We start from the raw sequence: 14,234 nt of genomic DNA on the forward strand, positions 1-14,234 counted from the left end.
ACAGTTTAAGAGCATGTGTGTGTTGGTCCACAAATATAATTCAGTTACCTATGCTTTCCTTATCTTTAATTTTAAATTCAAATGTCTTTCAGTCATTCCAATAGCACTCCTGTTTTTCCTTGAGGCTAAATACATATAATTATGAGTATTTCGATGGAATATACTTACCCTCACTAATCTCTTTAATGCCACGTGAAGTAGAATTTTATTTTTTTTTTTTCCTAGGTGTGGCAATGATGAACAGAGGTTGATTCGCTTTGACTTCATGCATAATGTGTTTCTAATTCATGCCAGACAGCTAACTTGATCTCTGTGTTGAGAGGTATTGACTGAATCATGTCTTAACATTTTGCTGGCTACAGGAGTTACAGATCTTCCATTTTTAATTTCCAAGGGAACTAGCTGATTCACTTGCACTTGAAAATCCAGAAAATAATGTGGAGGAAAAATGGGCTAGTACTCTGGATAAAAAAAAAAAGTGGGACTGTATACTTATCAGCGAAGTTGTACCTCTGAGCACTTCAGAAGTCTAATTCCAACATTTATGTGTTATTTGGTATCCAAGTAGCTTAGGTTGTAAGCTGAGTGTGTTTAGGTTGCATGTCTTTTTGTATACCCTGTTTGGAGTGTCAAAACACCTAGATATTCCCAGAGATATTCCACTAGAAAAGGCTTTACATTACAGACAGCTGGAGTATAACCAAGTATGTGTATTCTTTTCCAAGCTAAGTAATGGACATGGAAATCATTTGGCATTTGGAAAACCCAAATCAAACCTAAATTCCAAATGATAGGTGATTATTTAAGCAAAACAGAGTAAATTCAACATAATACAGATTGAAAGCCACTTATGTCAGAGTATCCAATAAACTGGGATCTGATGAGACTCAAATTTTAGTCTTTGGTCCACATAAGGTATTTTACAGATACATGTTTTTAAGTCTTCTAGATTCAATTTCTCAGATCATTTGTCTAGTGAGTAAAGTGGGATGTACTAGAGAAGGAAAAAGCATCAGTATCTGTCTTGTCTTTCAGGAGAAAGTAGTTTTGTGTCTTAGTTACTTAATTTAAGTGTAGGTTTTACATCTCAGAAGGTTGAGCAGAGGTAAGCAGTTCTCTCCAGCCTCAAGTTAAGAGACCATGTATCTTTAAAGACTGGAACCTAAGACCTGGACCCTGGGCATTCTGGAGTATATAACTTGATGCCTACCTGTTCATCATCAAAGCTTTTACACATTTCATATTGACATCCGATATTTCGTACCTGAACTTCAGATATTACAACACCTGTTTCTTTTGGCATTTAGCCGAGCAAACATGTTCACAAAGACAGTTATAACAGCAATAACCAAATTCAACCTTCTGTTTGGGGCCAGTGTCTTAATCATTTTGTAGATTTTTTCGTACTTTGTATGTTTCTGTAACAGAGCTAGCAAATACATCTATGCTAACTAGAATTTCAAGAGTTTATTTCTGTTCTGGTGTCTTTGTTGTAAGTGTTCTTGAAGCAAAATAATAGGTTGTTGACTTTCTTATGTTTGTGCAAGCACAAAGCACATGAACAGTAACAAAAACTTGGTTGTCTATTTGGATGACAAAACTGAAGATTATTTCTCCAGTTTGTAAAAAAGCCGTCACACATACACATTTTTGACAGGGGTCTTATGTCTGTTAATTAAATTTCATTTTGAAAACACCAACTTAAGGTAACAGTCACAGCAAAGAATTACATCTTTATTCAATTTCAGTTGTTTGAAGTTTAGAAATAGATTCAGCTGTTTCATTCATCTTTACTAAAATTCCAACTTTATAGAACTATGAAGCTAAAAAAGTAGTGTCCATATGTAAATATAATAATTTATAACACATACACATACGCTCATGCAAGCACAGGTTTATTTGACTTAGTTTCAGCATAATTTGCTTTCTCCTTCACTCTGAAAATGTCATAACCTTCTCTTATTAGCACACCGCAAGCCCTTTTCCTCTGGCATATGTTCTTTTCTTGAGGTCATGACAGGTCACGCATTTCCCTCAAAAGATCTGGCTATCAAAGAACCAGTCATCTAACAGAGATATGTTGTAATCATGGAACAATTCAAGGGTGTCACTGTCATAATCCATGATGAAGGTCACCAGCACCATGATTTGCCTTGTATCAAGATCAGAGTCCTTGAGTACTCCATTAGCAGTCATGTGGTTTGGCTTTCATGGTCCCTGGCAGTGCACCTAATAGCAATAATTAACTACACTGTCAGAAAGTCCCTTTGCATGCTCTCACTTCAAATGTTCAGGTTGATTAGTACCAATATTTTTTCTGTTGATATTTTGCAATAAAGATACTTTGTCTGAAATAAGCAGTATAAGATTCTTCATCTTCTCACTAAAGGTCATTTTGACCAATTGTATTACAAAAAAGGGGAAAAAAGAATGAGATAGCACTTATTGTAAATCCTAATTGTAGTTCATCATAAAGTAGGTTACGTGTGTGAATGTCATTTTGCTTACTATCTTTATTTATGAGAATGGTTTTATATATTGAATTGTGCTGTTTCTCTATAACATAGCCAGGTGCAAATGGAAATAAAGGTAGCTAATTAGATGTAAGTGTTTTTGTCTTAAGGCAATTAAGTATCAGTGAGGAGATTTTTTTTTTCCTTCTTCCCTTCTTTTAATAATTACAGATTTCAAGTTGCATTCTTCCTCAGCTTTATCCCACTAAAAAGGATGTCAACATGAATTCTTCCAGTAGAAAGTAGCCATCCAACAAATTTTGTCTTTGTTGAAAGTAAGTTTTTTACAATGCCCATGCAATCTATCTGGATGGGTCAGACTTTAGTTGAGAAAGCCGGAACAGATTGAATAATACATTTTATACACAATTAATTGTGTGTTTTAGAGTAGAAAAAAACCATCTTTTGGTAGAAACAAATTATTCTAAATCATAAAGATAATATCTCTTAAACTTTTTTTTCCTCTAAAGAATTGATAAAAGTTTTCCAAATACTTTAAAAGCTATTCTTGCCACTTTTACATATTTCAATGAAAGTACATTCTACGTACTAGATCCTGTCTGCTTTGCTCTTTGGAAGTTTTTCTATTCTCTGCTTGGCTACTATATTCCTCTTCAGGAGGGGAAAGACATAAAACTATGTAATAGGAGTGGCACTCCTGTTGATGTGTTGGTGTTGAACAACTGCCATAGTCTATAGAAGAGGTGCTGGCATTTCAAAGCAGAGTGGATTGAACAAGATAACAGATACAGTCACTATAATTTGTGCACTTGTATGTCTGTGTGTGGTTAGCAAAAACTCGTGAAGGCTTGTTGAAGTTCCTAGGGAATTCTGTTTTTTAAGAGAAGAACTTATTTGAAACTCAGGTAAGTCAGCAGTGCAGAATGGTATGAAAAGTGGAGGAAGGGGAGGTGGAGATGATTTTTAGGTGGAATGTTGATGTGTAGTCCACTGGTGGTGAAGATGAAGAGCCTGACCAGCCCAGGTGTTCATCTGAAAATCAATTGTTTCTGGTGTTTTTTGTTACACAGAAGCTTGTGTTTCCTGTAGATCATAGAATCATAGGATCATAGAATGGTTTGGGTTGGAAGGGACCTTAAAGATCATCTACTTCCACCCCCCCACCATGGGCAGGGGCACCTTCCACTGGACCAGGTTACTCAAAACCCCATCCAACCTGGGCCTTGAACTCTTCCAGAGATGGGGCCCCTACAACTTTTTGGGGAAACCTGCTCCAGTGTCTCACCGCTATCAGAGTAAAGAATGTATTCCTAACATCTGATTTAAATCTACTCTCTTTCAGTTTAAAACCATTAGTTCTCGTCCTGTCACTACTTACCCTGATAAACAGTCCCTCTCCACCTTTCCTGTAGGCCCACTTTAGGCACTGGAAGACTGCTACGAGGTGTCCCTGGAGCCTTCTCTTCAGGCTGAAAAACCCCAACTCTTTCAGCCTGTCTTCATAGGAGAGGTGCTCCAACCCTCTGATCATCTTCGTGGCCCTACTTTGGACTCAGTTCAACAGGTCCATGTTTTTCCTGAGCTGAGGACTCCAGAGCTGAACACAGCATTCCAGGTGTGGCCTCACGAGAGCAGAACAGTGTGGCATAATCACCTACCTCTACCTGCTGGCCATGCTTCTTTTGATGTAGATATGTTAATAGCACAAAAAAAGGTAAAAGTACATGTCTTCAGTATGTTTAAGAGAATAACTTTCAGAGAGAAAGTGTTCTAGGTAATAAATATGTCAGCCACTTTGAGACTGCAAATGGATTTTGCTCATATTTTGCCACTCTTCCCTTCTGCTTACTGAGGTCTGAGTTCTAAATCGCTGTGAACAGTATGTTGTGTTTGAGTTGGGAATATATGCATATACTCCACAGTGAGCATAGCCTCTTTCTCTGATTATTTCTATAGCATACAGGACCTGGGATTCAATCTGTAGTCTTTTACAGTATAATACTGTCGTATGGCAGCATGGCCAAGTTAGTGTCATTTTTTTTTGTACTGTATTCCAACAGAAACATTCAGAAATTTTTACTTCAACCTGAGGAAATCGCAACATTTAGGAGGGGTTTTTGAGTGACTGGAATTGGTAATTCATGTCTTAAAGCTCTCCCTAAACTTTGAAGGCTGTGAATTTGCTTACTGAGAAATTAAAATTTAGCATCTGCTATAATCACTTGATTTCATGATCTAAGGTTATAAGAAAAAAAAAACAAAACCCAAAACAAATACGTACACTCACATCTCCCCACACCATTCCCTAAACAACCTGTGAAAAAAGTTAAAGTTGCATCATAGGATATTCTGATTCTGTGAATGCCAGTTACAGAGTTTCAGGTTTTTCTGTTTTTCTCTGCAGTACCCCTCAAAACATTACACTGTGTAAGCATCCTCACAGCCATAAGGGAACTTGGGGATTGTCTGATTCTTGTATCTTTATCCCTAAACTGAAAAATGAGAAAGAAAACCTGCTTCTGATAAAAGTAGGCTTGATGCCTTGTATCATTTTTAGGTCTTTTCATATATTCATGTTAATGCATTACTAGAACATAAACCACTAAAATCATAGAATCATAGAGTACCAGGTTGGAAGGGATCTCAAGGGTCATCCGGTCTAACCCTTCTTGGCAAAAGCACAGTCTAGACAAGATGGCCCAGCACCCTGCCCAGCTGTATCTTAAAAGTGTTTAATGTGGGGGAATCCACCAATTCTCTGGTGAGATTATTCCAATGGCTGATTGTTCTCATTGTGAAAAATGTTCCTCGTGTGTCCAGTCAGAATCTTCCCAGGAGTTCTCATTGTGAAAAATGTTCCTCGTGTGTCCAGTCAGAATCTTCCCAGGAGTAACTTGCATTACCCCTTATCTTTTCCATGTGACTTCTTATAAAAAGGGAGTCTCCATCTTCTTTGAAGCCAGCCTTTAAATACTGGAAAATGGCGATAAAATCTTTCCGAAGCCTTCTTTTCTCAGGGCTGAACAAACCCAGTTCTCTCAGCCTTTCCTCATATGGCAGACTTCCCAGTCCTTTGATCATCTTTGTGGCCCTTCTCTGGATCCTCTCCAGCCTGTACACATCTTTTTTGTACAGCCCAAACTGAACACAGTATTCCAGATGTGGCCTGACAAGCAGTGAGCAGGGTGGGATAATGACTACTTTATCTCTGCTGGTGATGCCCCTGTTGATGCGACCCAGCATCCTGTTGGCTTTCTTTGCCACAGCAGCACACTGCTTGCTCATATTGAGCTTGTTGTCCACCAATTCCCCCAGGTCCCTTTCCACAGAGCTCCTCCTCATCCAGGTAGATCCCAGCCTGTGCTGCACTCCTGGAGTATGTTTTCCCAGGTGCAAGACCTTACACTTGTCTTTGTTGAGCTTCAGAAGGTTCTTGTTAGTCCACTCTTCCAGCCTATCCAGGTCTTCCTGCAGGGTCACTCTCCCTTCCAAAGTGTCCACTTTCCCACTCAATTTGGTTTTATTAGCAAACTTCATCAGGGTACACTTGATCCCATCATCCAGATAACTTATGAAGATATTAAACATAATAATTAATTTAAAATTAAATCATTTTCCCATACAGGAAGAGAAGAACTGAAAAACATTTGGAATGAATATAAGAACAAGATAATTCTGCATCTTTTTTCTTTTATGAGGAAACATTAGATTGGCCTCCTTTTAAAGAAAAAGTTCATGAAGATCACCCCAATTTTCAGGATGATTAGAGTAAGAAGTGTTCTTTCCCTTTTTTATGCTGGACAAATAAATCAATATTTACTTTTCATTTTAATAGAACTTAGTTCAATAAAGTGATGTCTGTACAGCAGAACCTAAGAGCACATCCCAATTCCCAAGTCTCTGTGCCTGTGCTGGCCATGGCCTGAATTCGCACTAGGGTGGTGCATGCATATGAATCACTCCTCTGTGTCATGGTTTCAACATAAAGAAAAAGCATGCCCAGGGATTAGGCTGGAACTGTACTGGTGTCATGTCGATATTACTGATTAAAAGAGGATTAGAAACCACACCATGTGGCTGAGGATTGTTTGGTATTCACGCTATTTAAACCTACCCCCTTTTGTTAGCAGAAGTGTCTTGGAGAGACATTCAAAACAATGAGCAAACCAATAATTCAGCGGTGTAGGTGAGTAAGGATCTATGGCTCAGGTTCACCCCCTGAGCTGTTTTTATTTAACAATGCAAGCGTACCCCTCTGCCTGTTCTGGATGCTCAGTGAACCCAAGATGGGTCACAGCAGGTATCAGCGAATATAGCCAAAGCTGAAGATGTGGCCATACAGAAAAAAAAAGAGAACAGCAGTCTGTTTCAAAGCTCTAAGTGTAAACGACAGAAATATAATTGGTTTGGACTCCAGCTTGTACAGACAGAACACACAGATTCTAGATTTTGTATTGCATCCACATCTGAAAGTCCTGGCTTACAGTTAGCCTGAATAAGGAGCCACTGGCCTGCACGTCTGAACGCTGTGGGTAGGGGCAGTGTGATGGGCAAGTGGGGAGAAAAGGTCGTGTGAGATGAGAGCTTGGACTCTTAAGGTATTCTTATTCTCATTTATCTTTAGGCACGCTTGGGACCTGAGCTGTCAAGAAACTGAAATCATGGTCTCTGAAGAAATCAGGCTGAAGCTGAATCCCCTCTGCATCTGCTTAAAATACAGTTAAGTTTGAATAGCTCCACAAAATTCAACTGAAAATGTTCTCCTCCTGCGGGTAGCTACATGGCTTGTTGAATTCATTTTTTTAATAGTTTCAGTGAGCCTGAATATAAGGTTTACAACTCTGATCTATCAAATCTTTCTGTCTGACCTGGTTCTATGTACTCGGGGGTGTGATAGGTGGATGTTTTGGAAAATTGCAGCTTTGCTGAGCTTGCAGGCAGATCCCTGTCAGAATTTTTCCAACATGCCTCAGAGTTTTGCCTAGCTCTTGTCCCACCTGCCTTTGTGCTTTTTACGCTGCTTAGAAAATAAAAATGGTAAGACAAGCTCTCTGGAAAAGGGAGCCAAAGCATCCATTCCTGGGCAAGTAATGATGTACGATGTAAAGATGGCACCAGTGTACTCCCTGCCACTGCTCCTTTGCCCTGAGCAAAATGAGAGCATCTTGTGAATATAGGGAAAAGCTGCTTCAAATTATGTGTTAAATTATGCTCTAAATTACACACATTTATTAGTTGTTGCTGGAGGCCTTTCTCTCTCTTTTTTCGAGATATGATCTGAGCACAGGTCAGTCAGACCTAAAATTTGTTCCTGTAAACTGAGCTCATCTCAGTATAATTCCCCGAGTATTGAGTCAGCTAAATGGTTTGGGTTTTTTACAATGTTAATGCTTTTCTGTTTGTTTTGTTTTGTGGTTTTGTGGTGGGTTTTTTGTTTGGTTGTTTGTTTTTTTTTTTTTAAATAAAGAGAGCCAGTAGCATTTATTTATTTTGCATTTGGAGATCATGGGAATTTTCATTGCTTGATCCATTCAATTTTATTTTTAGCATCAAAGCAGCACTGTGAAACCTGAACTCAGTATAAATCAACATAGTTAGTTTTATGAGACACTTAAAGGAAATAGTTACATTGCCTGTAATCTCTATGCCTATGTGTCAGCTGTGATTTTCAATGCTCCCATGTAAAACACTTCTTGGCTTAAATTTAGTCATTACTTCATGTAATAAAGTATTTTGAATTTACAGATAAGGTAAAGTCTGAATTTTTAGAACATAGGTTACACAATTATAATAACTTACTTAAGAGTCGCTCCCTTAGCAATCAGTGGGATTTCTCCAAGCTAGGATGTCTGTTATCAACTTGAATCATCGCAGCAGTGGGTTGTTGCAGCCGTTCAGTGAGTAGCTCTGGACTCTGTAGCGAAGCTGATGCTATCTTTGTGCTTGATACCTGCAAAACAAGGATTATATGTTTGTAAGCAGTTAGAACATTGAAAGGCACAGAAACGTTTTACATGTCAGTACCATAAAGAGCTTTTTCTTACACTACGATTCTGAAGCCAACATACTATTCTCAGCTGTCCACAAATATCACTATACTTGATGTGAACATTTTTTTTATTTTTGCTGAGCTTTCAAATTAAAATGTTTTCTCTGAAAGATAAATATAATCTCCTTTGTAATTTAAAGTCCTGGATGATATCATTAGGCCAAATAACAGCTGTGATTTCTTCAGGGAGAGTTTAATCAGTTTGTTGTGACATGGTACCAGGAACTCAATTGTGATTGATCACTACTGCTCAAGAACTGGCCAGAAGGGAGTCTGAGCAAATCATTTCAACAGTGCCTCAGAGCTGCAAAACCTCAGACAATGAGAGGCCTCTTGAAGCTGGCAGAAATATTAGCAGGCTGCAGAAATGGAAGGGTTTCCAGTGGCTCTGTAAATACTGCCTTCAGCATGGCCAGGGGAACTTCTGTTATCCCATTACTCAGTGCATTGGTTCTCAGGATTGGATGAAGGGTAAAATAGATCACTCTCTGAGGCCGCCTTACTACTAGTAGTAAAGTGTCAGTGAATTATCAGGAAATTTTAAAAAGTTTCTGTCTATGAAAAATAAATATTCTGTGGTTCTGCTGATCCGTACCAGATTTTCTTTTTCATTTTTATAGACTCAGATAACCAAAGAGGTCCTTACGCTCATCCATGTGTAGCTAAAATGTATCCTGGCCATATAATTTCATCAATGATGCTTATTTTAAATCAATATGTCATGGCTGATCTAGAGAACACCCTTTAAAACAACATTGAATCCAAGGCATCAAGTCATCAAGCAAATCAATAGTCCACCAAATCCCAATATAAGTTATTTTAGTGAGTATTTGCCTTTTTATTGGTTACATAGTGGCTCCCACTTTCAGTCACTAGATCTTATTATACTTCTTGCCTTCTACATCATGCCTTTAGTATAAGAAATGTTCTTTGATGTAACTGTTCATAACAAGCAAGATCCTTGAAGGGTTTTCCTCTGGTTGCTAGCACATGCTAATATCTCTGAAGGTATGCCATCATACCTTAACCGGTATTGTTACTGGCACTGTAAAATGGTTTGCTGCAGGCTCCTTCTTTCGAAATGACCCAAAATCATTATACTGTAAAACATCCTAATATGGAGAGAATTGTAACATCACCATCTGCCTCACGCCCCCCAGAACCTCTTTGTGCCCCAACAGGTTGTCAGCATTTCACTGGCAGTGATGAAATCTGCCTTTTTCAGATAGTTTAACTGAATTGAACTCCTTTAATAACTGATTGAAAACATTTTTCCCTGATCTGAAACATTTTTCCTACGGCCTAATTTTCTTTCTACTTCTTTTTTTTTTCTTTTTTTTTTCTTTTTTTTTTTTTTTTGTTAATATCGACACTAGATTCACATGTAATATTCTGTTAATACCTTTTCTAGGGCTTTAGAACAGTTTTCTACTTCTATTCAGTATTCCTTTGCTTATGAATCCAAGGATCACAGCTGCTTATCCAGATGTCGTATTAAAGTAAGAGTTCATCACCATGAGCTATTCAGTTTCCCCAATTACCCATTTCCCAAGTCATTTATTTCCAAAATATTGTCCTTTATGCTGTATATTCTTTGTTTTGAGTAGTAAAATGAAAAGACAGGAACAAACAAAGGGTGAGAAAAAGTCACTGAAAAGAATAAATACTGAAAAATTTTAAAGGCCAACTAAAAAAAAAAAGAATAAAAAGAATGTGAGGGGGAAAAAAAGTTGCTTTTGTATGTAAGAGATAAAACTACTAAACTACTTAGGTGGTCACCTTTCCAAAAGACAGAGGCAAGCAGCTGTATGCTTGCACTTCTTCCCAAAAGGATTTAGTATAAATGTTTGGAAAGCTAAAAAAAAAGTAAGAGTAGGATACCTACAATCTTCTATTCCATTTTCTGTGGAATAGATATTTAATCCCCTCTACCAATTTAATCTTCTCCTAGGTTCTTAATTTTGCATAATACAATTTGGGGTTTATATATTTAAAATATATATTTTTTTGTATGTATTATAAAAACTTTCACATCTTGGCAAACATCCTGACTGGTCTGAAATGAAATGCTCTCAGTATATTTCAGCCAGGTCTAACTGGAAAAGAGCAGCTTTCTAGCTCCCTACTGGAAGCACTTATACAAGCAGATAACAGAGGACAAGAGGAAGCTGTAAGTCAGGAAAACTGCTCGCAGCAGATGTAGAACTGAAAAGAGGATCAGGATGAAAACAAAATTTGGTAACTCATCAGCACTTTTGTTGATGTCCATCTAGCTTTAAGATGACCATTCATAATCATATAAAGAAAAACATCAAGCATCAATGAAAGCATGCCAGGGACATGCTCAAAAAAGATATTGCTAGAGTAACAATATGGCACACTGAATTGTGAGGCTTCAGACAACCCTACAGAGAAAAAAAGGGAGAAATAGGAAATAAAAAGATATTAGCCAAAATTTTCAGAACAGTTAAATTGAGATTAAGGGAAAAATACAGAAAAAAATTTGATTGGGTTTGGAGAAGGACTGAAAAAAATATCAATATCGCAGGCATCTATTTTTCATTAGATGAATCCAATTCTGTTATTACTCCTGTTAAAATTGGATGCTACTCTATTCACAGATTACTCTGGTAGCTTTCTGCCCATTTATTTCCATGATATTCAAAATTGCATTTCTTGGAAGCTATTGATTAGATGACTCTTTATGTTTCCTGACTGAATGAAGTAATACTTTTGGTGTGGGTTTGCTTAGCAAAGAAACGTAGAGTTTTCTCTTTTATAGTTTGACAGGAAAATCTCACTTTTGAGAATGCTTATTTATAAGCACCCTACTGCTCCTAAAAAGTGAGGTCAACATTTGGTATAACCTTTTCCAGGTTCTGAAGTGGTGATTGTGGAGACAGAGAAAAAGAACAGAGATAGGCACATAGGTGTGTTTATGAGACAATGCACATGTGTTTGGCAGCTAACAAAAATACTGGCAACAGGAGTCTGTGTCACAGTCTATGTCAGAATTCAAATGAGTACCTAGGAAAATGTTTTCCATTATGGACAAGATCCAAAGCCCACCGAAGCTGATTTAGTGGTATTTTTTGTGACTTCACAGAGCTAAGGAAGCCCCTTATATACTCAGTTTATTAAAAAATAATCAATTTCCTGTGTAGCTAGATATGATGTGACACACATGTTTTCAACACACTTTGGATCTCCTTCAGATTAAAGGAGATAATTAAACCATCTTCATTGCTGTCATCACTATTAAGTTACTTGAACTGAGACTGGCAGCTTTTCAATAATTTGATTCTTAAAACATGCATTTCCTATAAAAAAACGCAATAGATGAGCAAGTGGCTGGCATGGAAGAGACATATGGTAGAATATGGCATAAATAAAGTCTTATAAGGAACCAGAGAAAATGGATTAGAAAAAAGAAGTAATTTTTTTTACTCCTAATGGAAGTTATTTGAACCACACGGACCAAAAGGCCAAAAGGTCCCAAGGAACAGATTAAAAAAATGCTACTGCTAATAGAACGGGCAGATTAGAAAGTGATGACCTTCAGATAGATAGAAAGAGAGAGAGAAGGGAAAAGTTATCATGTTTCTGAGGGAATTCATATGTGTTTGGCAACTAACAAAAATATTGGCAATAGTAAGTAGAACTCTGAAGCTGAGGCTGGCAAAGAGGAGGCAAAAAAGATTAGCTCTTGGCAGAGAAGAGAAAAGGAAACCAAGCCTGTCATCTGAGAATGGACTGGCAGAGAAAGACAAATGCATTATGTCAATGAGCAAGGCTTGACGCCTGAAGGAACAAGTAGTGATTTGAAAAGATGAAAGACTTGGATAGATGTACCTGATTAGAAGGATGTGAGGCCTACAGTAAGGTATGGACATTAGAGCAGAATAAAAAAGTTTATCGATTTAAAGTGGCTAGCTAGGAAGTTGTTTGATGTGGAGCAGAAAGTAGCTATAACTCTTTAGAAAGGGAAAAGTTAACTAAATAGGGAGAAGGGCACACCTCTGGTGAGAAGTAACCAGTGAAACCATGAGAGAAGACTAAAGACTGGCAAACAGGAGAGGAGAGACCTGAAAACAAGAAACCAGAAAAATAAGAGCTAGGGAAAAGCCGGAAAAGCTGAAAAACACTCAAATTTTGTTACCTGGTTCTAGGACACAAAATAGTTGGAATGCTCAAAAATAGAAAGAAATGCCAGGTGAAGAAACTGTAAGACAGAGGCTCTTAAACAGTTTGGTTAAGAGACATGCCAGCCTATAAGAGGGAGGATATGGTCATTGCTGAAAAAGGAGAAAAACAGGAAATATTATAGAGAAATACTTGATATATCTTCACCAATCTGTTTTATAATCTGCTATAGAAATTGCAAAATGCCAGTCATGTGGTTTCAAGAAGAAAACATAGAATCACAGAATCATAGAATGGTCTCATATGCTTATGAGACCATATGCATCATGTCTTATATGCTTATGAGCTCATCCAACTCTGTTACGCAATACCCAGTCTCTGTAAGAAAGTAACCCTTTACTACCCAAAGGCTAATTTTCTGAAGTCATCTATGTGTTATTGTTATTTTAATATATGAACCAGAGAGTGTTATTTGTATCTCCCATGAGCACTGGAAAATAAATGGTCTTACATAGGCATATTGTGACTTGGAATATGTCCAAAATTAGCTGGACTGAGGGCATGAAAGTACCAGCATGATTTATCGTTCTCACAGTGAGACTGAGCTTTTGTGTATGTTGTTCTTGCATCAGGCATTACAGCATTTTCCCGCTGCATAATGAAATGTACCTTTGCAGCCACGATGAAGTGATTTCTAAGGAGCTTAGCTCTTAAGTGCTGCCTTTTCAGACTTGAGAAGATACTTGGAATTTTGAAGTGACTTAAACAAACATTTCTTAAAGAAATCAGTTTAACGACAATTGCTGTCTTTCTCATGATGTGTAATCATTCAGCACCATCATCCATGTGAGGAGGGATGCAGTATACGCAACATACACACCTAAACAACTATCAGGATTCACCAGAAACACATGTTCTCCTAGAGCAGATGTTCAAGGCTGCACATTTAAAATAGTAACAGAGACCTTTATCTGGACAAATGAACTGAGGCTCCTTTCAGCAGCTAGTGGTGTCTGGAGAGCTGAAGTTCTGACCAAATCTGAGTGACTTTGTTGGAGGAGACCAAGTAACTCAGCAGTCTTTTTTAACACTAATCACTAGATCTCCACTGTCTATAGTAGAAGCTTAAATGCTACAGCTGACAAGTAGACACCTATAGTGAGACACCTAAAGTGTCTAAAATCTGCAGATGACTCTGGAGAGTGCCTGATCTCAGCTTCTAATGCTCTTTGGCATATCCCAAAGTACCCCAGCTGTGCTTCACCTGCTGTTTCAGAAAGTGGCCTATGGGCATCTCTCATAGGCACTATTTTCCCTGTATTTTCATTTTAGTGTGAATCTACATTAAAGACTTAGCTTGGATCAGTACTGCACCTTTGGAATGTGTCTCCTGGTTGTGCCCACCTCCCGTGTCTGGCTTCATATTATGAAGCTGTCCTAGAGTACATGAACCTATTCCCTTTTAGATTAAATTTAACCAGAATATGCCTTCAGCAAGTGTACTTAATGTTTTCTAGCCACAAATTATAAATCACTATACCAGATTATAAAACACTGAAATATGTGCT

This window comes from Charadrius vociferus, unplaced genomic scaffold (genome assembly GCF_000708025.1).
Source record: "Charadrius vociferus isolate BGI_N301 unplaced genomic scaffold, ASM70802v2 scaffold253, whole genome shotgun sequence".
NCBI classification, from domain to species: Eukaryota; Metazoa; Chordata; class Aves; order Charadriiformes; family Charadriidae; genus Charadrius; species Charadrius vociferus.